Here is a 24,663-nt window from a genome sequence, read left to right as displayed (position 1 = left end):
TTTATTAATTTATTCATATTACATCTCAATGGTTATCCCCTCCCTTGTATCCTCCCATTCCTCCCTCCCTCCCATTTTCCCCTCACTCCCCTCCCCTATGACTGTGACTGAGGGGGACCTCCTCCTCCTGTATATGCTCATAGGGTATTTTTCTCTGATATTCATAAAGTTTTCCTGTAACTTTAGGTATATTTTTAATGATTTTAAAAATGATAAATTACAGCTGGGTGCGGTGGTGCATGCCTTTAATCTCAGCACTCAGGAAGCAGAGGCAGGTGGATTGATGTGAGTTTGAGGCCAGCCTGGTCTATAAGTGAGTCCAGGACAGCCAAGGCAATACAGAGAAACCCTGTCTTGAAAAAACAAAACAAAACAAAACAAAACAAAAAAATAAACTGAACTGTGACTTGGCCTATGCATTTCAGCCTTTTAAGTTTATTTACTTTTTTTTCTTTTTCCTGGTTCTGGGCATGGAGCCTTAAGAGTAGGCAAGCACTTCACCAATGAGCCATATCCTCATTCCTGACATCTTTTTACTGAATGGATCTTGAAATATTTGTATAGCCATGCTACCTAGGCACTAAATACTTTTGCTATCCTTGTACTTAGAGGAGGCTGTGAGATTTATGCTGCTCAAGATGCAGGACTAGAAATTCTCAGAGTCTTAAATGATTCGTGTGTGTGTGTGTGTGTGTGTGTGTGTGTGTGTGTGTGTGTGTGTGTTGGGCACGCCAAGAGGGAGATTTATAAAGACTCTTCAGATCTACACTAAGCCCTTTCAGCCAGGGAAGTGTTTGGCTCCTCAGCATGTTCCCTTCACTGTCTTGTTCTTGCATAATAGCTTTGAAGGTCCCATTAAGCTTCCCCTGGGCCTCTCCTTTCCTAAACCAGTTCTGGATTTTTAAAGCTTTTTCCTTTAGGTCTTTTTCTCATGCACTCAGTGTAGTTGCTTTCTTGAGCCATAGCCAAGTTTTCCAGAGTTTACTTAAGCTGGTTTCAAAGAGTAGACATAGAATTATAACAGAAACTCAGCTTCTCTCAGGTAATTCTTGGTCCAGAGGGGCTCCCCTGAAACAGTATTTCTGTTCCTTGGAGAGTAATATTGTTTTGCCTTGCTTACCAACTGCCCTGCTAAAGTCTGGAATATTTAAAAAATCTTTCCTAGACAGTAGAAAGCCTTTGACTACTGTGGTTAGAGCCACTGTGTCCCATGTATCAATTACTTTCCTCATTGCTATTACCAAACACTTGACAAGAAGCAACTTAAGAGAAAGCAGAGTTATTGGATCATTGTTTAAGAATATGGCCCATGTGTCATGGAAGGGATGACATAAGAGTGGGAGTCTCACCTTAGGCAATGGGAGCTGAGATTGCTTGCTCACGTCTTGGTAGACCATGACACAGAAGAAGGAGGCTGCCCTTCTCTCATTTCTGTGTTTACACAGTCTGAGACTCCTGCCCATGGTACTGTTCACATTCAGGGTGGGCCTTTCGCTTCAGTTAATGCTTTGGAAATGCCCTCACAGACATACCCAGAGGTGTTTCTCTAAGTGATTCTGAATGTAGTCAGGCTGACAGTGAAGGTTAACTATCACATTCTCTTGATAATAAAAATAATAAACCCCTGACCCCAAACTGCTGAAATGTGCATCTTGAGCTCTTGGTATTGGGGCAAGGCAAATCTGAGGAAGATGCTGCTAACTGGTGGCTGCCTCTTCTTTCTTGCCTGTAGTACATCTATAACAGAGATCAGTTATTACAGGTTAGAGTGTTCTAATAGAATGAAAAGTCATTAGAGAAACAATCTAAGGCTTCAACATTTTAGATTTTCTTAATTCTTCATAATTGTTTTACATCTAATTTTAAGTCATTTAAGAAAATAAGAATAAGAAACACAGGAAGGTATGGTGATATATACCTATAATTTTCAGCACTGAGGAGACTGGCAGGAGGGTAATGAATTAATGGTTAGCCTGGCTGCAAAGTGAGACTCTTTAGAAAAAGCAAAACAAACAAAAAACCCCAACAATAACAAAAACTAAAACAAAACCTTTTGTATGTCAAGTTTTTGTTTTATAGACTTATTTATTCTCTCTCTCAAGTCATATTTTATTGAGTAACAAGTAGAGCTGACATAAACTGACATGGGAACAAATAAACTGTCTTATTAGCATACAACTCAGCTGGTAAGAGCAGAAGGTTGCAAGACCTCTAGCAGTGAAAAGCCAGCTTGCTGTTGCAATCCGAGATGGGTCCAGGCTGGATGATGAGATGAAATCTCCACTCATAGTGAGGCCGTTGCTTAGGCAAGGTGTGTGTCAGCCTTACTTGGAGGATGTTTTGTGGCAGTTCAACCTTTCTGGTCACGTCACAAAATTACCAAGAAAGTTATTTTTAAAGAATGTGTATACACAATATAGAATAATCACGGATATTCCATGTAGTACTTTTAGGTGTTGGGGCCTAGGAATGTTTCGCAGCTCTGTTGCTTGTCATCACTTTGAGAGATACAGTATAGATGTGCATATCCAAGGTCAGAATGGAGAAGTTCTTAACTTGAGATATAGAGCCCTAAAGGTTTTTTAGTGTGAATCATGAGATGGTTGGGTTTTGCATACTCCTGAGCCAGGAGAGATGGGGAGATGATCTTGGAGGTTGTTACTAACCCTGATGAAAAGAGGAAAAGAGAAGGAATCAGGGAACAAGTGAACTGGAAAGACTTAATAACCAAGTGGAGGGAGGAAATGGAGGAAGGAGGTAGGACTGACATTTTCATTCTTGAGTTGAGTTGGTAATGGTGGGCTTTCAGAATCAGGAAGAGTGTATTAGTTACTTTTCTTGTTTCTGTGACAAAGTAATTGATAAAAGCAATTGACAGAAGGGTAGGTAGACGGGTTGGTTGGTTTATCTTGGCTCCAGTTTGAGGGAACAGTCCAGCACGGTGGGGAAGGTACTGCAGCAGGAATGTGAGGCCGCTGGGCATGAAGCATCTCCAGTCAGAAAGCAGAGGGTGGGTGAATGATGGCGCTTAGTTGGCTTTCTCCTTTTTATTTAGCTCACAACTCCAGCCTATGGGATGGTACCATCCACATCCAGGGTGGTCTTCCTGACTCTGTTAAACCTTAATGGAAGCAAGCTCAGTCATTCATGCCATGCTAATTCTAAATTTCATAAAATTGATAATCAAGACTTAATTATTTAGCTGGGCTTGGTGGTGCACGCCTTTAATTCCAGCACTTGGAAGGCCTAGGCACACGGATCTTTGTGACTTCAAGGCCAGCCTTGTCTACAAAGGAGTTCTAGGACAGCCAGCTCTATACACAGAGAAACCCTGTCTTGAAAAACAAAAACAAAAAATCTAAGGAACAAGTCTGAGAAGATGACAAACTTGATTTCAGAGACAACTTTTAACTTTATAATAACAGATGGATAACACTGAGCAGTGAGTTTGGAATTGTGGAGTGGTGGTTGGGGAAGAACTTGGACTGTGGTAGACTGGGAAGGTCTGGAACATAGAAATGAGTTTAGAAGTCGAGGGTAATACGTGCATCTAGGAAGAAAGAAGCCAAAGGAAAGTTCAAATTTGAAAATGTAGAAAGAGTCTGACAATAGAGAGAAGGTGCAATAGATGCAAGATGCCTAGAGAAAAGAGGTCTTTTCAGAAAACAATTACAAGAAGGGCAAAGACTCAGAAAGGAAGAGTTCCTGTGAAACTTTGGAGGAGGCTGGGCCCTGAGAACCGTTGTAAATGATAGCATCAGAGACTGCTTGTGTGAAGGCACTTTTAATGTCTATAACTTTGCTTTGAGTGGAGAATACAGATGGAAGACAGCTTAATATAGGGAGAGGGCTAAAGGATGGACCCAGGGGCGAGGAAGACTGAAATGCTTAGAAGTGGTGAATAGTGGTGCAGGGTCCCAAGGATGGACATGTTTTCTTTTCTTCATTTGTGAATTGGCTTTTATTCTGAACTCACTCATGCAGCCTGAAGAAAGTTCTAAGAACTTGAAGATCTGGAGTATATGTTGTGCTTTTCAGAACACTCTGTTCTTTGAGTTTTGGTTTATTACTGCTGACTAATTTTTAACATGCTGTCTAAGACTATGGAACAGCCTCAGCTGGCAGTCTAACCCAACAGTGTCTTTTGGAAGTAAGTGCAACTCTGTTGCCCATTCCCAGGTTATCTGGAGGGAATTTGCTGCAGGGAATACTCTCAGAGTTTATTTTAGAGTGTGTAGTTCCAGAGTTACAAGTCGCTCTCCTCCTGTCTGTCCCCTCCTCCTCTTCTTCTTCTCTCTCTCTCTCTCTCTCTCTCTCTCTCTCTCTCTCTCTCTCTCTCTCTCTCTCTCTCTCTCTCTCTGTCTCTGTCTCTGTCTCCGTGTGTGTGTGTGAGTCGGCATACATGCAAGGGTATGTAGGCAAGGTATGATATTGAGGTGTCTTCTTTAATTGCTTTCTACTTACCTTTTGAGACAGGGTTTCTCACTGAACCTGGAACTCACTGATTTGGCAAGACTGGGTGACCAGCAAGCTCACTTTGTCTCTTTCTTTTCACTTCTGGGCTTATAGGAATGTAAGTAACACAAGGGCTTTTGCATGGATGATGGAGATGGAACTTAGGTTCTTATGTTTACATGGCAAGCACTTTACCAAATGAGCCATCTCTCACCGAATAACTTCATTCCAGTTACACTTACTATATCCTGCTAGTAAAGTATGACGGGGGAACAGCATGTATCTTGCTTCTTCATTGTGTTGAATTTTCCAATTTTGCTCTACACAGTGATGCTTCTGCCTTGGTGAGGACTGTTGAAACCTTTGGTCCTGTGCATTTGTCTTTTTCACACTGTAGGAAATCACAAGTGTAAGTCACCAGTTGGAATTATAAAGCTGGCCTCAGGCTTGCATTTAACACAGATGGATGATGTGAGAAGAGGAAATGGTCTCCCCCCACCCTCCCACCCCCATAGGTACTAATGTGTGGTATGTGTGTATGTGCTGGTGTGCTCACCCATTAATGCATGTGTGGAAGCCAGAGGTCTTCTATTCTCTTCACCTTATTTTTTGAGACAGATTTTTCATTGAACCTGGAGCTTTCTGATAAGACTGGCTGCTTAGTGAGCCCCCAATATCTATCTGTATAACTGAAGTTATAGATGTGTAGGGCTACAGGCGGTTTTTATGTGCGGGTTGGAGAGCTGAATTTAGGTCCTTATGTTTATACAGCAAACACTTTACCTACTGAATTGTCTCCTCAGTCCTAGAGGGTAAGACTTTTTCTGTATAGGAAGGGGCCTGTATGGGAAAGGAAATCTTAGATTCTTTAGCAAATTACTTAATCAACAGATCATTGTTTTTATTATATGAAAGTTGTGATCTGTATATTTTAAGAAAGAAAAACATAAAGCAACTTTAGGAGATATAGATTGATACATTGCTACTGGGATTTTTGCTTGAAATACTACTCTTATTTTTGGTTAGGTTTCTTTTTCTCTCTCTTTCTCTTTTTCTTAGTCCCTGTGTGAATAAAACTTGGCAGACTGTATTTTTCTAATATGTCAGCTGTAAAAATGTTTGAAATTAGATTCCTGGAAATCAGGCATGAGGAGCCCTTGGCCACACTACCTGGGTTATGTTTTGAGCACTCTAGAAGACTTCTATTACATGGCTGTTCTTAGACTTTGTAGAACACCTGATTCGTGCTGCTACAAGGATGTTATTTGCTTTTGTTTTAAAAAAATAAGTCAAACTGCCTTATAGACTCCTTATAGGCCTCTTGGTATGGCAAGATTCTGTCCTCATTGCATCCTTGAAGCTCGGTTTAAAAGTTGCCTCCCCTTCTCTTATCTCTAGTTGGCTAGTCTTTGCCTGTTTTATTTTCTGTCACTTCAGCTTTATAAAACAAGGGGAGAAAGCATTCAGATGTTCTTTTATACACAAAGCTTTTGACTGGACTGAGGGATCTATTTCCCTGATTACTTCCGTCCATCCTGTGAAGTAACTCAGGATTTCTTGACTTTCTGTTTTTATAGATTTCTATAAATAATCCCTTTCTTCTCTTTGATTCATTCTCTGCAGTGATCCCTCCTGAGGCTGTTTCTTCGCCTTCAATTTTGACAACTATGATTTAGTTTCCAAGATGATGAAAGGGTAGTGAAAAGGGCATGGAAAGAAAAAGCAGGAAGGGAAGGAATTATCTCATGATTTTAGTCAGAAGGAAATCATTCAGACAGAAAAAAAATGTTATAAGTGGGTCAGATCCCAGGAAGTTGGATTGAATAAATGGCACCATGTTACACAGCCCTATTTTACATCATTGTTGTTACTGTGGCAACAGGAAGAATGAGTGTATTCATTCAAAGGTCAAATATATGTCTCTGCTGACTCAGTATAATTAGCAGAATTTCTCCTATTCAAGTTTGAGAATACTAGTGGTGAAGAGCTTTTCATACATGTGTGTGTGTGTCTTTGTGTGTTCCATGTGTTTGAATATGAATATATTCTTATGTGTTTGTGTGTGCATAGTGTCTTATTATTTGCAATAAAAAAATGTTCAATAAAGTAGGGCATTCATTTCCAGAAGGCACATTCAGGTGATATACCACCTTTTCTCTTTTCATGCATTCATGGTATGTGTGCATATGTGCATGTGTCTGGGTATATATATGGAGGCCCGGGGTCGATGTTGGGACTTTTCCTTAAGAGCTCCTCAGCTGTGCTTCTTGAGGCTATGTGTCTCAGTCAAGCCTAGAGCTTGCCAATGCAGCATTTCTGCTAGTGAATGTGCTCTGGGGATCCCTGAGGCTGGAGATACAGATAGCCTGCTAAGCCTACCTGGTGCTTACGTGGGGACCCGCACTCTAGTCCTCTTGCTTTCGCAGCCAGCTGAACTCTTTTTATCTCCATTTGTGTGAAATGAGTGTATGTGTGTATGCATGTTATAGAAGTGAATGGCTGACCTACTTTGAGGTGTGTGTGTGTGTGTGATGTTGTGTATGCATGCTCATATTTATGTATGTGTAAATGCTTGTATATATTGTGCTTATGTATGAATATATGTATGCATGTGTGTATGTGTGATATACATGTGAATGTGTTATATGAATTACTCTACATATACATTTGTGTTTGTATATATATGTCTGTACATTTATGTACACGATTGTGTGAATGTGTGCAGATTATGTATACAGTTACATGTGTATATATCTTAACGTTTTGCATATATTGTATATTTGCATATTTTATTCCCTGAGGGTCAGTTATTACTGTATAGTCTATGGTGACTCTCTAGGTGTCTTGAATTGTAAATGTTTTTGTCATTGCTTAATCATGCTGGAATTTTTATGAAATGTGTGCTGTAGAAGAATTTTAATTTAGCAACATGGCTGCTCTGACAAGGGATCACATTCAAAGAACTTGTAGGACTATGTGATCCGGCTGGAATGCAGACATGCCCTTAATACACACTTTCAATTTCAAACAATGAAGGTAAGGTTAGTTTAGAGAAGGAAACAGCCATATTTGAAAGTGACCTCTAATTGAGGGGCAGACAGAGTGATAGAACAAGACAGGGAGGAGATGCTATTTAAGAGTAGTGCAGGGAGAGAGAAAGGAGTTTGTAGTGAGAACCGATTACTGGGACAGCTTTACAGAGACAGGTTACAGAGAGATCAAGGTGGACACAGGTGAAGACAGGATGAGCCTGAGAATGATAAGGAGCCAGAAGATTAAAACATATTAACAGAGTTATTTTGAGGCCAGGCAGAGCAATTCAGTCAGAAGTCAAGAGAAGCCAGTTTGAATCAGTCATGTGGGAGAGTCATTTAGGCCAGAACAGCTGAGTTGAACCCGACAGAGTTCAGAAAGAGCTAGAAAGGCTTGGACATGGCTCTCATTTCATCCCTTATCTGAGGAAATAAAACAGAATTTATACATGTCTGAATGTAATGTGAGGTTAAATATATTTTAAAGATTTAATGGTATTAATGCTTTATAATAAAATAATGTAATATTTTGTTCCCTTTGTTTTGTGGGTGGGGTGATTTTTTTTTTTTTAAGCACAGGATGTAAGATATTGCACAAAATGACAGGGAGTTAGTGATGATGTTGGCCAGGAGGTCTGGTTAATGTTTAATATTTATATTCACAAACATCTGGCTAGAACTTTGGAGAAGGGTCACTAACATGCTGCCTGTTTAATACTTTTAGTATCTTTTTAAAAAAGTCTTGTTGGGCAATGGTGGCTCACACCTTTAATCCCAGCACTTGGGAGGCAGAGGCAGGTGGATTGCTGTGAGTTCGAGACCAGCCTGGTCTACAAAGCAAGTCCAGGACAGCCAAGGCGACACAGAGAAACCCTGTCTCGAATGAATGAATGAATAAATAAATAAATAAAAATCTTTATATTACTTTTATCTATATTTGCTTTTCCAAGCATTTTCCTTCCGTAGGAATGTGCATGTTGAAGTCACTTAATGGGAGCTCCAGCTTCCTTTCCACATGCTCATTTGCTCATTTGTAAACCTTCCCTTTCTACTCTGTCTCTTTAAGTAGACAGCAGTCATTAGTAGTGCTAATTGCTATTTCCTCCTCAGGTTCATCACTTTTATCAGAATAAAGTTAGGGTCTTAGGGAGATAGCTCAGTGTTCAGGCATGAAGTGCTGGGGTGGGGGTTAGATCCCCAGTGTCCACATGGGGGGCGGGGAAGCTGGGTAGGTGTGATGGCTGCCTACAGTTCCAGCACTAGAGAGGCAGAGAGTGGATCCCTGGAGCAGTCTGGCTATATATTATCTGGAATGCTGTACTCTGGCTTCAGCAGGAGACTGCCTCAATAAATAAAGTGGAAACTGATTGTGGAAGACACCTGAAGTCAATGCACATGTACAATTTACAATTCACAACACACACACACACACACCAAACACAGGAAGAAAAAAAGTAATGTGCCATATTGTTTATGATGAATAATCCCTGTGCCTTTTTGGGTGCAGTTGAATTGTGACCTAACTCTAGTCATGCCAGAGCATTGGTAGTTGTCACTGTTGTGAACATTGATTGCCATGCCACAAAAACTGTTGGCCTTACTCTCATCTCCTCAACATGTAGAGCCCAGGACATGCGTGTGAAGGTGAGTGTGGACTAGTATAGGTTTTCTGACATCTCAGTGAGGACCTTAGTCTTTCTTACTAGGATGCCAGATATGGAAAAAAAAAAAAAAAAAGAAAAAAAAGAAAGAAAGAAAGAAAGAAAGAATTCATAGAAAAAATAGAGAATTATTCAAAGATAGGTAATGCCATTGATTATATAAAAAGTTCATTTATATAGAGCATATTAAAATCAGAAAAGACATTATAAAAGTGTTAATGGGTATATGCTTATATATTCTAGTATAGGGCAACCTAGTACAACATAGTGCTATATAATATAGAACAGAAGAAACAGCATAGTATTTGAATGCATACTACAAAATAATATCATGTAGACTAGAATGCATTGCTAATAGTGTGCTACAGAAGAGAATAAGTAATTGAGTACAGATGCCTCTTGACTTATGATAGGGCCAGGTCCAAAAAGCCTGAAAATGTGAGTGGTGTACCTAACCTGCGGTTCTTCATTCATAGCTGGGAACTGTAGTGTTGTGTACTATCAGTCAACTGTTTATCCTGTAGATAGTGTAGTTGGATGGAGGTCTGCAGCCTGTGACCACTTCCCAGCGTCATGAGATGCTACATCTCACTAGCCTGTGGGAAGATCAAAATCTGTAATTCAAAGTATAGTCACTACAGACTATATTGCTTTTGTGTCTTTAAAAAGCTCAAAAGTTGTAAATCAGCACACTGTATAGGTCAAGGAACATCTGTAGTGTAATATAGGATGATATAGTGTCAATAGAATCAGAATTCTAATATTAGACTGTGTATTATAGTACCTCTGCCTTTGATCTTTCTCTGCTTTATTCTGGGAATCAGGACATAGATATACGAGGGCAAGGAACTTGGCTTTTTATTATTTTTTGCTTTGAATACCATTACTTGTAGGGGTCATCTGGTGGATCCTGTTTATTTGATAGTATTGTCTGTAGTGGCCTATGCATTTTTTGTAGAATTCACTATTGTTTCTTATGTAAATAGTTGCATGTTTGTCACCTGTCATATCCTCAATGGATTATAGTTATGGCTAATATTTTAATTATTTCTCTGTATTGTCTCCTTTTTGTTGGAGAAAAAGCATACGATAAATGCTATGCATTGTGTAAAGTCAGAGCCTCATCATTATTTGATGTTGTATTTGAACTAAAACAAAAAACTCCTTCCTCTTCAGAAGGCCAGAACCTCTGAGGGTTTTGTATTGTAAAGGACTCAATGTGTCTGCTGTGCAGTGGTGGATGCATTCCTAATGTTCCTTTTCTCTCTTCTTTCACTGGGTGATTGTTTCAGAGATTCCTAAGTTCATTGTGGGGAATCAGTAGCTCAAGATTTGGCCAGCAGCCATGAAGTACGAGAGGCAGCTGGGAAGTACCCTGTGTAGTAGTGCAGAGGAGAGTGCTTTATGGGGCTCACTCAGAATTCTCTTGCTGCCTTACCTTCTTTGATCATGGCTTTAGTTACTGTTCTATGGCTGTGAGAGACCATGGCCATAGTAACTCTGTACAGCAAAGCTTCTAATTGAGAGTTGCTTAGCCTTTCAGAGATTTAGTCCATTGTCATCATAGCAGGAAGCACGGTTGCACGCACGCAGACATGCTGCTAGAAAAATAGCTGAGGGTCCCATGTCAGGATCCACAGGCAGCAGGAAGGAGCTGCTGGCCTAGTTTGGGCTTTTGAAACCCCAAAGCCCACATCCAGTAACACTCTTCCTCAAACAAGGGCACAGCATCTCCTAACCCCTCTCTACACCCTCCCTGATGAACAGCATTCAAATTTATGAGTCTGTGGGGGCATTCCTAGTCAAACCACCGCAGTTAGCATCCTCAGAGAGTCTCCTTTGTGGACACTAGGCAATCACTCTACCAGCTGGGCTATGACTGTAGGCCTTCCTCCCATTCCTCCTCCCGCTCCTCTTCCTTTTCCTCCTCCTCTTTTTTTCACAGTCCACACTATCTTTAAACTTCCTGAGATGTAGAAGGTAACTTTGAACTCATGGTCCTCCTACCTCTATTTTTTTTTTTCGAGACAGGGTTTCTCTGGGTAACTCTGGCTATCCTAGACTCACTTTGTAGATCAGGCTGGCCTCAAACTCACAGAAATCTACCTGTTTCTGCTTCCCGAGTGCTGCAATTAAAGGCGAGCGTCACCAAGCCTGGCTCCTATCTGCATCTTCTAACGGCTAAGATTCCAGGTCTGTGCCGCTATGCTTGGCTTGTCTTGTTTTTAAAAGTTTTTTCCTTTTAATTGTCATTAAATTATAGTAATTTGTTGGTTTACCATTAGATCTTGATGTACAATTTTAGTCCCTGGCAAGCAGGCATTGTGGCTCTTCTGTTGTGTCTTGGGTGGTGCCCAGGAAAGTGCTAGGTGCTGTGGCTGTTCTTGGTGACATTGCAGGTCTGTAGCACTCCATGGATGCCTTTCGCTAAGTTCCTCTACAGCTGTCTCTGTTGAGTGCCTGGAAGTGGAAGGAATCAGGAGAGGGTGTGGTGTGGCTGCTTGGGATTTCTGAGAAGCCTTTTATTTCAGTGGAGAGACTGGCATGAACAAAATTTCCCCTCCCCCAGGTTAAATCATTGTTTAATGAAGTTTGTTTCTTTACTTTGCTTGTTTAAATGGTGTCTTTGTCTTTTAAGCCCAGAACTGTTAATTCCTTAGTGAGTTGAGGGACCCATGTAGAAGTCTTAAATGTTAATACAGATTTCTTGAAGCTGTTGCCTAAAACATTGCAGGCAGTTCTTATGATATATTTGAGAGAAATAATTTTCTCAGGTAAACCCCACAGTGCTATGGGACTACATGCTGTGTGTGTGAAGGGTAGGACAGTTGTGCTCCGGGATTGAAATTTATTAATAAACATTTGAAGAGATTATTTAATTGCTAAGTCTTTAATTTCAACCATTAGGTCTTTATTGTTAATTGCTACTAGAATCCTGGTGGATCCCCAAATTTATCAACGTATTTTCTGGCAAGCTCCAGTTTATGGTTGATGGACAGCAGCCCAGTCACATGTCCTGCTACATTGTGTGTCTCCCCATAAGCAACTGCCAGAGAATCTGATTCCCCTTCCTTAGCAAGCATTTCTGCTTCTGAGCCCTACACCAGGGCGTCACCCTGGCTGCTGTCCCTGTAGGAAAATGCACTCTCGTTCCAGCAGCCTCTGGGGAATGCATTTATGGATATGTGTTAGGCTGGGCTGCTTGGATTGTACTGAATAGTGTTCAGAGCTGTTTGAATCTGCAGGCAGAGCATCTCTCCTCCGTGTTTCTCATGGCAGCGACCTTTCCTTACTTTGTTAAATTAATGAAGCCCAGGGAAAGGTATGCATGCATGTTTGGAGATATGCAGGGACATGTGGCACTCAGCTGCTTCCCATGCAAACAGCCCTTGGCTTTCCCTGCATATTATTTCTACATACTGGCCTCACACACAGGATCTGTCAGTCAACAAATCTAGTGAAACTAGAGAAATTACAGTGATATCCCAAATGATATTTTAAAAAATCATTCAGTTTGTCCATGAAATGGCATGGGGTGCACACATGGTTTACTAGCTGTGTAGATGGCATATCACATCTTAAGCCCTTGTTTTGAGGGATGGGGATTTTTTTTCTAGGTGTTCAAGATGTTTTCTAATCATAAGTGGATGGTTTTAAATATGAAACATAAATGATATACATCACAAGTCTAGGAATATTCAATATTGAACTGAGACACTAAAGCCAAATTTCCAACTCACCAACGGACCACATCCTGAGGAAGTGAAATTAAACTATTGTGGCAGTGAATTCTGTGCAAAGAACTCATCTTGAGCAGGAGAGTAGGATTAATCATTTGTATTAGTAGAAAAACAATTTTCATGGCTTCAAAATATAAATGCTCAGTTGAAAAAGCTCTTCCTTCCCTTTAGTTTTTATTGGCCCATAAATCCATCTCGAGTGATTTACAGAGTGAAGATGAGGAATAGAGATGGCCCTGTGTGGCGTGAAGTAAGATGTTAACCTTTCACCTTTTTGGCTCCACTTTGCCTATTGTCAACAGATACAGAGTGACAAGGCAGCTACAGTTATCAAGAAAGATATTTGTTAGGAAAAGTAACAGTTATACAAAGAATGTTCTGGCTCTCTTATGGTTTCTGACGATTTTGGATTCAGTTTTGAATAGATGCCTCTTTTTTGTTTTGTTTGTTTGTTTGTTTGTGGGTTTTTGTTTTTGTTTTTCAAGACAGGGTTTCTCTTTGGAGCTTTGGCTGTCCTGGACTCGCTTTGGAGACCAGGCTGGCCTCGAACTGACAGCGATCTGCCTGTTTCTGTCTCCCAAGTGCTAGGATTAAAGGCGTGCACCAGCACCGCCTGTAGATGCCTCTTTTTAAGGCCAGGCAATGTAGACACAACTTCCAGGGTTCTTCTCTAGGATTGTTTGGCTTTCGAGCATAGATCCAAGGCTCTGATGGCTGTGTGATAAGCATTGCTAGCTAAACGAAGCAGAGCCACATCTCCTATTATATTATCAAGATCTGTATCATCAAGAGAGATTGCTCACAATTGTGTGGTTGAGGAGAATCAAAGCCCTTGTGTAGGGAGCTGTAGTAGAGCTGCTGAGGAAGCCAGGTGGCCCTGTTTCCCAGCATGGATAAGTGCCCAAGAAAGTAAGGAAATGTGCAGAAACAAAAACAGAGCCATCATTTGCCCTGGTACCTCTTTTTATTAAACACAAAAGCATAATATGCAGAAAAAAATATATAGAAAAACGCAGTTTTTGTTGGTGGTGTGTGGTGCATGTGCTCGTGCATACCTGGACCACCAGCACCTCAGGTGTGTCCTTTTATTTCTCTCTCACTGAACTGGAAGCTTGCTATTTCAGTTATGCTGGCTGGCCTTAAGTTTTCAGGAACTCTGCTCAGAAATGCTGCAGTTGTAAGCAAAAACTATGCTTTTTTTTTTTTTTTTGTAAACATGTGTGCTGGGTGTTCAAACTTAGGTCCTTATGCTTATGAAATAAATTCTTATCCACTGAGCCATATCCCCAGCCATCAGTTCTGTGTGTGTATGGGAGGTTGGTGGTGGTGCTTAGATGTGAGAAGTAAGGGGGGGGCAGGTTGAGTGAGTAGACAAAGTAAATTAGGTGCTACCTTTGTACTATTTTTTTTCTAAAACAAATTATTCAAGTTAAAATTGAGCCAAGCTGCTTTGCTGCCTTAGCATGTGGCAGTATGGACCACTCTTTCTCAGCCTACAGCAGTGATGGAAGAGAGTTGGGAGGGTGTCAGGCTTGAGGGTGACACACTTCATGTTCTGTTACTGTTCCTGGTTTCTCAGCCTCATAGGCTTAGGGAATGTGGTAAGGCTGTTTGTCTTTGTACAGGGCAATGTATGTGCCAGTTTATTGAAGCTCATACTGCTTAAGCTTTAAAAAAATTATTTTGAAACAGGGTCTTACAATGTAACTATGTCTGGTCTGGGTTTTCACGATGTATCTCAGGCTGGATTTGAAGTCACAGTTCCCTGTCCCAGCTTTCTAGTGGCTGCGATCCTAGGCATGAGCCGTCTTGTCAGCTGTTGCCTAGGTGTTTTATTTATAGCTCAGCTTGTAGTTTGTATTGACTGCATTTTTCACCAGTAGGTTATTTTTTCTATATCGCTTTCCTTTAAGTTGCCCTCTCCATGTTCCCTTTGTGAAGCTGTCACTGCTGAGGATGACTAGGTTACTCAGGAATGGGCACCACAGCCTCTCTTTTCTGGCCACGTGGTTACTGAGCATGCTTCAATAGGCTGTGCTAGGGTTGGTGTCTAGGAAACCCCCAGATTCAGGTAGGGAAATGTTTTAAGGTGTGAATTTGTTTGGACAAATGTTCAAAGTAAACATCTAAATGTTTTCAGAGGGCTGGAGGAATGGCTCAGCAGTTATGAGCACTTACTGCTCTTGGAGAGGGACTTTTAGTTTCCCAGCAGTCCCACTGGGTGGCTCACAACTGCCTCTTGGGCAGGAGCACAGACATATACAGACACAGACACATGAAAACAACCCTTTAAAACCTTAGAAAGTACTTTTGAAAAATGCAGGCAGATCGTCTTGTAAACTGCTCTGTGTTTTACATGAACTATTTTTTTTTACAAATGTACCTTATTTAAGGACATTAGAACAAAAATTAAAATTGTAATGTTTTTGTTTGCTAGCCTTTCTTTCTTTCTTTCTTTCTTTCTTTCTTTCTTTCTTTCTTTCTTTCTTTCTTTCTTCCCAGACAAGGGTTCCTGTTTTAGCCCTGGCTGTCCTGGACTCGCTTAGTACACTAGGCTGGCCTTGAACTCACAGAAATCCACCTGCCTCTGCCTCCCAAGTGCTAGGATTAAATGGGTGTGCCATCACACCGCCTTGCTAGCCGTTGTTTCTAAGATAGAGTCTTGCTGTGTAGCTCAGACTAGTTCATTGTGTAGCCCAGGTTGTCCTAAAACTCAAGACAATTCTCCTGCCTCAGCTTCCCAAGTGCTGGAATTATAGCCATCACACCTGGCTCTGAAGTGCTTTTTGCATATCTTCCATGAAGATGCTTACTACCATAAAGCTGTATTGTAGCACGTCTGTTATTCTGTTTTCTGCTCTTTTATACTTAGATTTATCTTCTCTTTTTTCTTTTATCTTTGTGTTTTCCAGACAGGGTTTCTCTGTATAGCCTTGGCTATCCTGGAATTCACTCTGTAGACTAGGATGCCCTCAAATTCAGAGATCAGCCTGCCTCTGCCTTCTGAGTGCTGGGATTAATGGCATGTGCTACCACCACTTGGCCAAGATTTATCTTTTCAATCATTTAGTCATTCTATAATGCTTAGTGATAGATCTTTCTGATGTAGATACTATATTGGGAAATAAAACTCACTGTTGGTAAGGAGTCCACCTCAGTGGAGAAGCTGAAAGTCTCTCCCTCAGATGAGAACTGAAAATCATTGTGCAGTGTAATCTGGGATTCAAGACAGGAGATGATAATCATTATAGATGTGCATAGGGGCTGTGGTCTAGGTCCTTACTAGTGCAGGGGAGAGGCCACCAAAAGGCCTGCTGGTTGTTCTCTGAGGGTGGGAGCAGTGGCAGGAGCTGACTATGAAAGGAGGGAGCTACAAGGATTTGGCTGGCCTGTGGGAAAGATGGATGGGCTGTGGATGGGCTGGAGGGGTAGGCAGTGGCTAAGACAAGAAAGGCCTTCTGTTGATTTTGAGGAAAGGGGCTCAGAGAGACAATGAGATTAGTAGAGGGCAGCTATCTGTAAATCACAGAAAGAAGTGTTGAGCTAGAAGCTTTATACCTTTAAATCTCTTCCTGAGCATACCTGTAGCTTCCCCACAGCCCCAGACATTTTCAGTGGACTTTTAAATTTTAGCCAAAATGGTCCTGTCTGCAATTTGCCAGGGCTCAAGGACATCTGGAGTCCATTTATGAGCTGGATATCATTCTGGTTGCAGATTGCAGAAAAGAACCTAAACTAAATTATGCAGAAGAATTAGTATGAAGTTAAAAGCTTAGTTCCAGGCATCAAGGTGTAGAAAGTGACCAGCTCTGGGACCAGTAGGACTTGAAGCTGCCCTGTCTCTCTTTGTAGCTCTAGGGACAGGCTTTGCTTCTGAGGACCAGCTTTCTGAGGTGTCTAGCTGGTAAGGTAGATGAAAGGTGCTACCTGCTCTCTGCTGGTTCTGAGCTCAGGTTTGAAGGGAAAGGACTCTATTGATCAGTAGACCTCAGGAGCAGTCTCTGTGAGTCACCACCAGCTGTGACAGTGCTAAGTAGAAAGGGCACATGACAGACGTTGCTACAGGGGCCCTTACTTCTCTTATAAGATGATGACAATAGCCTTGTTATACACAAAGACATCAATCAGTCCTGTAATGTGTCTCTTGTGTTGGTCTAGCCATATATAGGTGTTACAGAATTAGGGTAGTCTGTAGACCTGAACATTTTAGTCACCTGACCTTGTAAACATAGCATGATGCTGTTGTTACTTCATGCCAACAATGGGGAAATGCATTCTTAAGGTGAATGCCACTACCAAAAAAAGGGGGGGGCATAGGAAAAGAAACCGCCCTCTGTGTTGAGCCCTCTAGTGTGTGACTGTTCAGGAGAGTTCCTTTCTCTGAGTGTGGGGAGGTCATCAATTCCCAAAAACAGGATTCCAAGATGGGGTGCTGGGCTATACTTTCTTCTGGAATTTTGTTGCTAGGATCTCCCAGATGCAGATGAGAAGACTCAAAATACTCCGCAAGGAGCAGAAGTCTCACCAGAACAGCTTAATTGGGCACCAGCTTTGGGCAACAAATACTACCTACATTTCTTTTTCTCTTAGTGTGTTTATAATGTGCTGCAAAGCAATGGTACACTTAAATGTGAGCAATGACTGAGTTGCAAGTTTGTTGGGTGCCAGAAACGGCATTGTTCTCTTATCTCAACTAAGTTTTAGTGGAGTTCTTTCAGGAAGAGTTCATCCTTTTCTTAAAATACACAGAGAATTACTGGCAAGCTATTTGGGATTTGGGGGCTAAACTAAAAGTGCTTTTATTTTGCAGTGTGCTGAATGTGACATTTGAGTTAATTATTTTTTGAGAACTTAGGTGACACCTCTGAACAGTATTCCGACTGTTTGCAGCTATTTTATTGGGTTCTTATACCTCTACTTCCCTTCCAGTCTGTATTCCACTCTAATGCCTTCCAACCCCCAACATTAGGTAGAAGACAACAAGGTTAGAGGGGAAAGCGGGCATAGACTTCTGTAGGCTGCTTCCCATTGAGTAGGGATGTAGATAGAGTTCATTGAGGCAAGTGCAATTTTCATCATCAAAATATCCAGCAAAACAGCAATCCAGCAATAGCAGCCAGCAGGAACAGCATCCTAACAGGTCCTCTCGGGGCTCTCTAGAGTCCCCAGAATTAATCTGCAGCTGGCAAAGTATGCACCCGTTGTGAAGCAGACTCTTATCCCACACCTGAGATTAAAACAAAAACATATTCACATAATATAAAAGGTTTTTGGTTTTTGGTGTTTTTTTTTTTTGATAGTTTTTTTTCTGTGTAACCTTGGCTGTCCTGGACTCACTGTGTAGATCAGGCTGGCCTCGAACTCACAGTGATCCACCTTCTGAGTGCTGGGATTAAAGGCATGCGCCACCACGCCTGGCTTGGTTTTGGTTTTTGAGACAGGTTTTTCTGTATAGTCCTTACTACACTCAACTCACTGTGTAGACAAGTCTGGTCTCTTGCTCAGAGATCTGCCTGCCTCTGCCTCTCAAGAGCTTGGATTAAAGGAATGTACTACCATGCCTGACCTTATAACTAGGTTTTTTAAAGAAACCAAAACTCAAAGAGAAAACCAAAAAACTAACAAACAAAAAACAAGATCCAAACTACACGACTCTGATTCCCTTGAATTTTTGGAAAATGTAAGAAAAGGAAAAGCTGGATTAGAGAGATGGCTCAGTAGTTAAGAGCAATGGCTGCTCTTCCAGAGGTCCTGATTTCAATTCACCCATGTGGCAGCTCACAGTCTTATACCCTTTTCTGGTCTGCTGGCATACATGCAAAAGAACCATATTCATAAAAAGTCAATCTTTAAAAAAAGAAAGAAAAAGAAAAGTTATTTGTTGTTTTGCCTTCAGGTGATTGTGTTATTTTATATTTAACTTTTACTATTTCTAACAAAAATTGATTTTTATAGTATTAAAATTATCTGAAATTTAATAAAAAATAAAGCTAACATTTTGAAGTGGGTATACCATAATTTGAAGCTATTAAACTACCATACAGTGTTGTCTGACTTGTATGTTTATTCCCTCAGTCCTTACATTAATGAGTGATGCTGCCACCTGTTTCTATGCTTGCTTTCAAAGAGAAATATCTTTCAGAATCATTAGTAGTTGTTTTGAACCTAAGGATTGGGATATAGTTATAGCAATGGTAATGCTTAGCTAAATGGGTAAAGTTTGGTGGTTAAAAGAAAAGGTATTCAGCTGGGCTTGGTGGCGCACACCTTTAGTCCCAGCACTTGGGAGGCAGAGGCAGTTAGATCGCTGTGAGTTTGAGGCCAGCCTGCTCTACAAAGTGAGTCCAGGACAGTCAAAGCTACACAGAGAAACCCTGTCTCAAAAAAACAAAAAACAAAACAAAACAAAACAAAACAAACAAAAACCAAAAAAAAAGAAAGAAAAAGAAAAAGAAAGAAAGAAAAGGTATCCACTTTCTTCCCTTTTTGCCTGTGAACTAATTCCCTTTGAGAATCACAATCATATTACCTTCCTCTTGGATTTAAATATCATTTGACTGCTTAACAAAAGCTATAACCCTATAAAAATCTGCTGGTATATTTTGCTTTCTTTTTTTAAAATTGCTTTGTTTAACATGACAAACTAATGCATATTAATGTGTTCTAAAGTGTGTTTTTCTCTGTTGCTTTAACATACAAAATTAATGTAAGTTAATATGTTATTCTAACCAAGTAGAAGGAAAATATCTTTTCCAGCAAAGTCAAGATGAAATTTTATAGATTGCTTTTAGTGACAGGGATAGCTTTTTCCTTTTCTTTTTAGAACATCCACGCATGCTTGTATGTAGTTCTGTGTGCCCCTGTTCAGTGCATGCCTTGCCACTCCTGCCAGCTGAGGGTTAGCAGGTGTCATGTGCCTGGCTGTCATTACTGTCATGTGCCTTCGGTTCTGTGGTGGACAGTGGAGAGGATGTTTGTTGTTGAAGCTAAGAGATACGGGGTGGAATGTTGGCACATAACTGCTGGGTGGGAGGGAGCTTGTAGTGTGTCATAGAGCTGTCAAGTGGTCTGTAGATCAGTGTGGCCTGGAGCACTGGGTGCCAGTGAGAGCTGTGTAGAAGGGCCTCAGCCGCTGCCTCACCACGGCTCCTATTGGGGTCTGGGCTGGAGTAGCAGGTGTTGGTAGGAATGGAGGCTCACTTCTCCACTAAGCCATGGCTTGCTCATACTCCTGCAGTCCATCCTTCAGCTTGCAGGCTGTGTTACCCATTAGAGGTATTATTAGAACAAAACAAATGTTATTTAAATGGCCACACATCACCTTCCCAAAAAGTATTTGAGTTTTTATGGGTGTTAAGCCCATTCCTTCTCCATTTTGGGGGGTAAATTACTGTATTGATTATTCCCTGTGTGTGTATGATGTGTGTGTGAGTGGAATTCAGAAGACAACTTCTGGGACTCGGAATCAAACTCAAGTTGTTGGGTTTTCACAACCTCTACCTGCAGAGCCATCTTGCTGGCTCCTTATGCTACTGTTTTGTTTGTTTGTTTGTTTTTTGTTTTTTTGTTTTGTATTTGAAAATGGGTTTACAAAGTAACAAGCTTTCATATGGGATTTTCATATATACTTCATTTTAGTTGATTTCCTCTCTCCATTTCTCTGCCCTTGCCTCCTAAATATGATCCTATGATGGATATGTGATGATTTATGGTGACTTTAAAAGCAGTTTTATTATTAAAATAGCACGTGGGATTTATACATGCTTGTTTCAAAATTAGTCATAATACTATCATCAAGTCATTAATATTTTTATAGAAATTTCTTGACTTTTTTCATATACCTCAGTGGCAGCTTTTATAGACCACAAATAACACAGTTTTATAAATAAAATTTTGTTTGTCTTAGGAATTGGAAATTAGGCAACATTGCTTTGGCCCCAGGAGACCAAGTGCCGCTCTTGTTTGAGTCTAAACAAATTCCAGTTTAGTGGATTTGCTTTGATAATGCCTATGGATGCTTTTAACTTGGAGGAGAATGTCCCATCTGAGGATAGAGAAAGGTTACAGGCTTGAAAAGCCTTTTAGAGCTCAGTGAAAAACCAGTAATATGTATTGCTATGTGTAACATTTCAAATAATTTTTTTTCTTTTTAAATTTGAGACAGGGTTTTCTGTTTATCTCTGGCTATCTTGGAACTTGCTCTGTAGATCAGGTTGGCCTCAAACTCACAGCAACTCACTTGCCTGCCTCTGCATGGATTAAAGATGTACACCACCAACCAGCCTGACCCATTTCTTTCTTTCTTTCTTTCTTTCTTTCTTTCTTTCTTTCTTTCTTTCTTTCTTTCTTCCTTTCTCTTTACATTACAGAGTGGAAGTGATTGGATAGGTAGACATGACTTTCTATGCACCACTGATGCCTAATGCATATTTATTGAATAAAATGGATTTAGTAAAGTAAAATGAATAAAATGAAAGATTAGATGTAGGTCAAGCTTCTCTCAAGTTCTATTCTATTCTGTCTTTAGAATAATAGTGCCCGTAAGTGAGGCTGTAGATACTTTTGCAGTCATCTTATTATTGTGTGACAGTGTATAATAGATATGGAATGGTTCAGCATTTCATTTCAAGCAATTAAGTTTGTGTGTGTTTTGTGTCTGCACATGTGTGTGGAGGCCAGACGTGTCTTTCTAACTAAGAGGCGTCTCTTAGTTTTTGAGACAGAGTCTCTCTCTCTCATTGAACCTGGAGCTCACTGGCCACTTAGTCTTGCCAGATCAGTGAGCTCCATTGATGTTCCTGCCTCTGCCTTCTCATCACTACGGTGATGGATGCTTGCCACCATGCTTGCCTTTGCATGTGGGTGCTGGGGATCTGATTTCAGGTCCATATGTTTGCACATCAAGCACTTTGCCAACTGAGTCATCTCTCTAGCCCATAAAACAATTATATTGCAAAAACAGAACTCCTTCCCCAGAGAGCCAGCTGGTTGATGTAGAGTGGAGGTCACGTGTGTGTGGGTTGCATTCTTGTCTCAAATTATCCTCTCAAGCATCAGCTAGACTTGACAGAAAAGTAAAGAAGTGAGATGATGTTTGTGTTGAAGACATGTAGGAACATGGTGCCTGGTGTGATTGTGTGTGTGTGTGTGTGTGTGTGTGTGTGTGTGTGTGTGTGTGTGTGCATCTATAGTGTGATGACCATAGACATGGTATGGTATGTGTGTGTGTATCTGATGATAAGGCAGATCCTTTTACATACTATTATGCTGAATAGAATTAGTGAGCAAAAGGTCTAAGGTAAGGATGGTATTTGTAGATGACTGTTCTTTCTTTCCTTTTTCTTTTTTGAGTTTAACTTGATACCCAGTAGCCACTGCGTTTGCACAGAAGTTTGTACACGTGCTCTGCCACCTCTGTGGTGGTCGTTCCAGCATTTTCACCAGCAGTTCCCCTTGGGCAATCTTCTGGAAGTTAGAAACTGCTTTATGTCCCACACCTGGGGACATAGGACTTCCAGAAAGGAGGAGCCCCCTGTAAATTGCATTTCTGGCTTCCAGGTGGTTCTGATGATGCTAACATTTTGGAGCTACTGGTTTGCTAAAATCTGATCATGACATATTTCTAAGAAAAGAGGCCAAATCCTGAAACACCAAAACAATATTTCTTTAAAATGGGCTTGGTAAGAAAAATGATTTCATTCTCATATAGAAAAGATTTCATACTGGTAAGCACTACTTAAGATAGTCTAAATGGGACGTCTCCCTCAATTCTCTCCCCTCAGAGTTCAGGGAATCCCAAGGAAGAGGAAGTGGAAAGACTGTAAAAGCCAGAGGGATGGAGGACACCAGGAGAACAAAGCCCTCTGAACTAACTAATCACAGAGACTGAAGCAGCAGGCACAGGCCCTGCTTAGGTGGGCACCAAGTCCTTTGCACATGTATTATAACTATTAGCTTATTGCTTTTATGAGACTCAGGACTGTGAGAACAAGTGGGTCTGACTCTTTTGCCTGCTCTTGACACTTTTTCTCCTATTAGGTTGCTGTGTGTAACTTCAATATGGTAGTTTTTGTTTCATCTTATAATACTTTATTTTGTTATATTTGGTTGTTATCTCTTAGAAATCTGTTCTTTTCTAATGAGAGATAGAAAAGGAGTAGATCTGGAGGGGAGGGGAGGTGGGGAGGAACTGGGAGAAGCAGAGTATATTGAATGAGAAAATAATCTATTTTATTATTATTTATTTATTTGCTTTTACATATACATTTATATTATTACACATATATACAATAAACTATATACAGCAAGAAGGACCATGAAACAATTAGGAATTATATAAATATTACACTCATAGTGTTTTGCCTATTTGTATTTGGTAACCTTGGAGAAAACATCTTTCGTATCTTGGTGAGTTTACAGTTCTGTATATAAATCATTATCTATCACATATCATCTCTACCAACCTAAAAACACCTATCTAGACCTAAAAATAACGTAACCTCTAAACAACTAAGCTTAATTATAAAACTAAACTATCTTTTCAATAAAAGGAAAAAAATAAAAAAGGAAGAAACTAGGTTTTCTCATTAGTAAGATATTTTAAGTAATGTTGTCCTTCTGCCCAATATGTAGAAATGTACAAAAAACATTGAGTACTATCTAGTATACCCTGTTGAATTATCTGTATACTTTATTATCTTTAAGTGAATATAAAAAACATTTGGGTGTGGACATGGTGGCACACACTTTTAATCCCAGCACTGTGGAGGCAGAGGCAGGTGGATCACTGAAGAGTTTGAGGCCAGCCTGGTCTACAAATCGAGTCCAGAGTTCTGTTACACAGATAAATCTTGTCTCTAAAAGCAAAGCAAAGCAAAACAAAAATTGTAGAAAATTGATATTATTATAACTAACTCTTTTGTCCATAATTTACAGATGAATTTTATAAATAAATTAATAAAAGCCAGGTGTGGTGGCATATGCAAACGCCTGTAATCCTAGCCCTCAGAAGGCAGAGGCAGGTGGATCAATGTGAGTTTGAGGCCAGCCAACCTGGTCTACAAAGTGAAATCAGGACAGCCAGTGCTCCACAGAGAAACACTTTCTTGAAAAACCAAAATAAACAAATAAGTAAATAAGTAAATAAATAAATAAATTATTAGGCCACTCCTAATTTTCTTGCATTTTTTAAAATAGTGGAGGGGACATGAAACCATTTATCAATTTTAACACATGATTTCCCCTTTACGTTCTAATATTAAGATAAGCAACAGTCGTAGCCAGCAGTAGTTTTGCTTGGCTACTAAAAATCAAGGTAGATGTTGAATTTACTTTACCAAGTATTGACTGAAAGAAGCAACAGTTGATCAGCAGCAAGAGAAGGGTTGTCATTAAGGCATTGCCTTTGTGATGTGATGTGGTGGGAGGTATCCTCAAGGTAACTAGTATCAAATTATGAGCATAGGCCCAGAAATGGTGGCGAGAAAGAGTGATCCAGGCTCAGAAGCAGTGCCAAATTCTGTGCGTGCACATTGTAACCAGAGTTGCCCGTTACTGGCTTTGTTTGTGCTTGATGGGGTGGAAGGTTACTACTGTCCTGTCATGGTCACAGAGGGCATAAAAAGGAACACTAATGGCTTACTCTGCAAGTTGCCCTTCAGGGCAAATTCTCTATAGTTACACAGAAAGGTTGAAGCTGTGTGTGTTTTCCCATTTATCACCTAGAAGAAAGTGATGTGACCTTGGTATCTTTTTTTTTTTTGGTCTTTTGAGACA

The 24,663-nt window shown here is 40.4% G+C and overlaps 1 protein-coding gene and 1 long non-coding RNA gene across 5 annotated transcripts in view; one reads left to right on the top strand and one right to left on the bottom strand.

The window, feature by feature from the left end:
* Nucleotides 1-24,663, top strand: part of DIP2C (disco interacting protein 2 homolog C) — a 377,861-nt gene that overhangs the window by 21,547 nt on the left and 331,651 nt on the right. The gene's annotated exons all lie outside the window — the stretch shown is intronic.
* Nucleotides 13,355-23,159, bottom strand: LOC311597555. Its single transcript, XR_014779255.1, has 2 exons — nucleotides 21,251-23,159; nucleotides 13,355-21,214 (listed from the first exon to the last, which is right to left on the bottom strand). It is a non-coding gene; the product is annotated as an uncharacterized lncRNA (long non-coding RNA).

Source organism: Acomys minous, assembly GCF_964271855.1.
Source record: "Acomys minous genome assembly, chromosome: 5".
Taxonomy (NCBI): Eukaryota; Metazoa; Chordata; class Mammalia; order Rodentia; family Muridae; genus Acomys; species Acomys minous.
The sequence above is the reverse complement of the archived record's forward strand: the minus strand, read 5'-3'. Positions and strand labels throughout refer to the sequence as shown.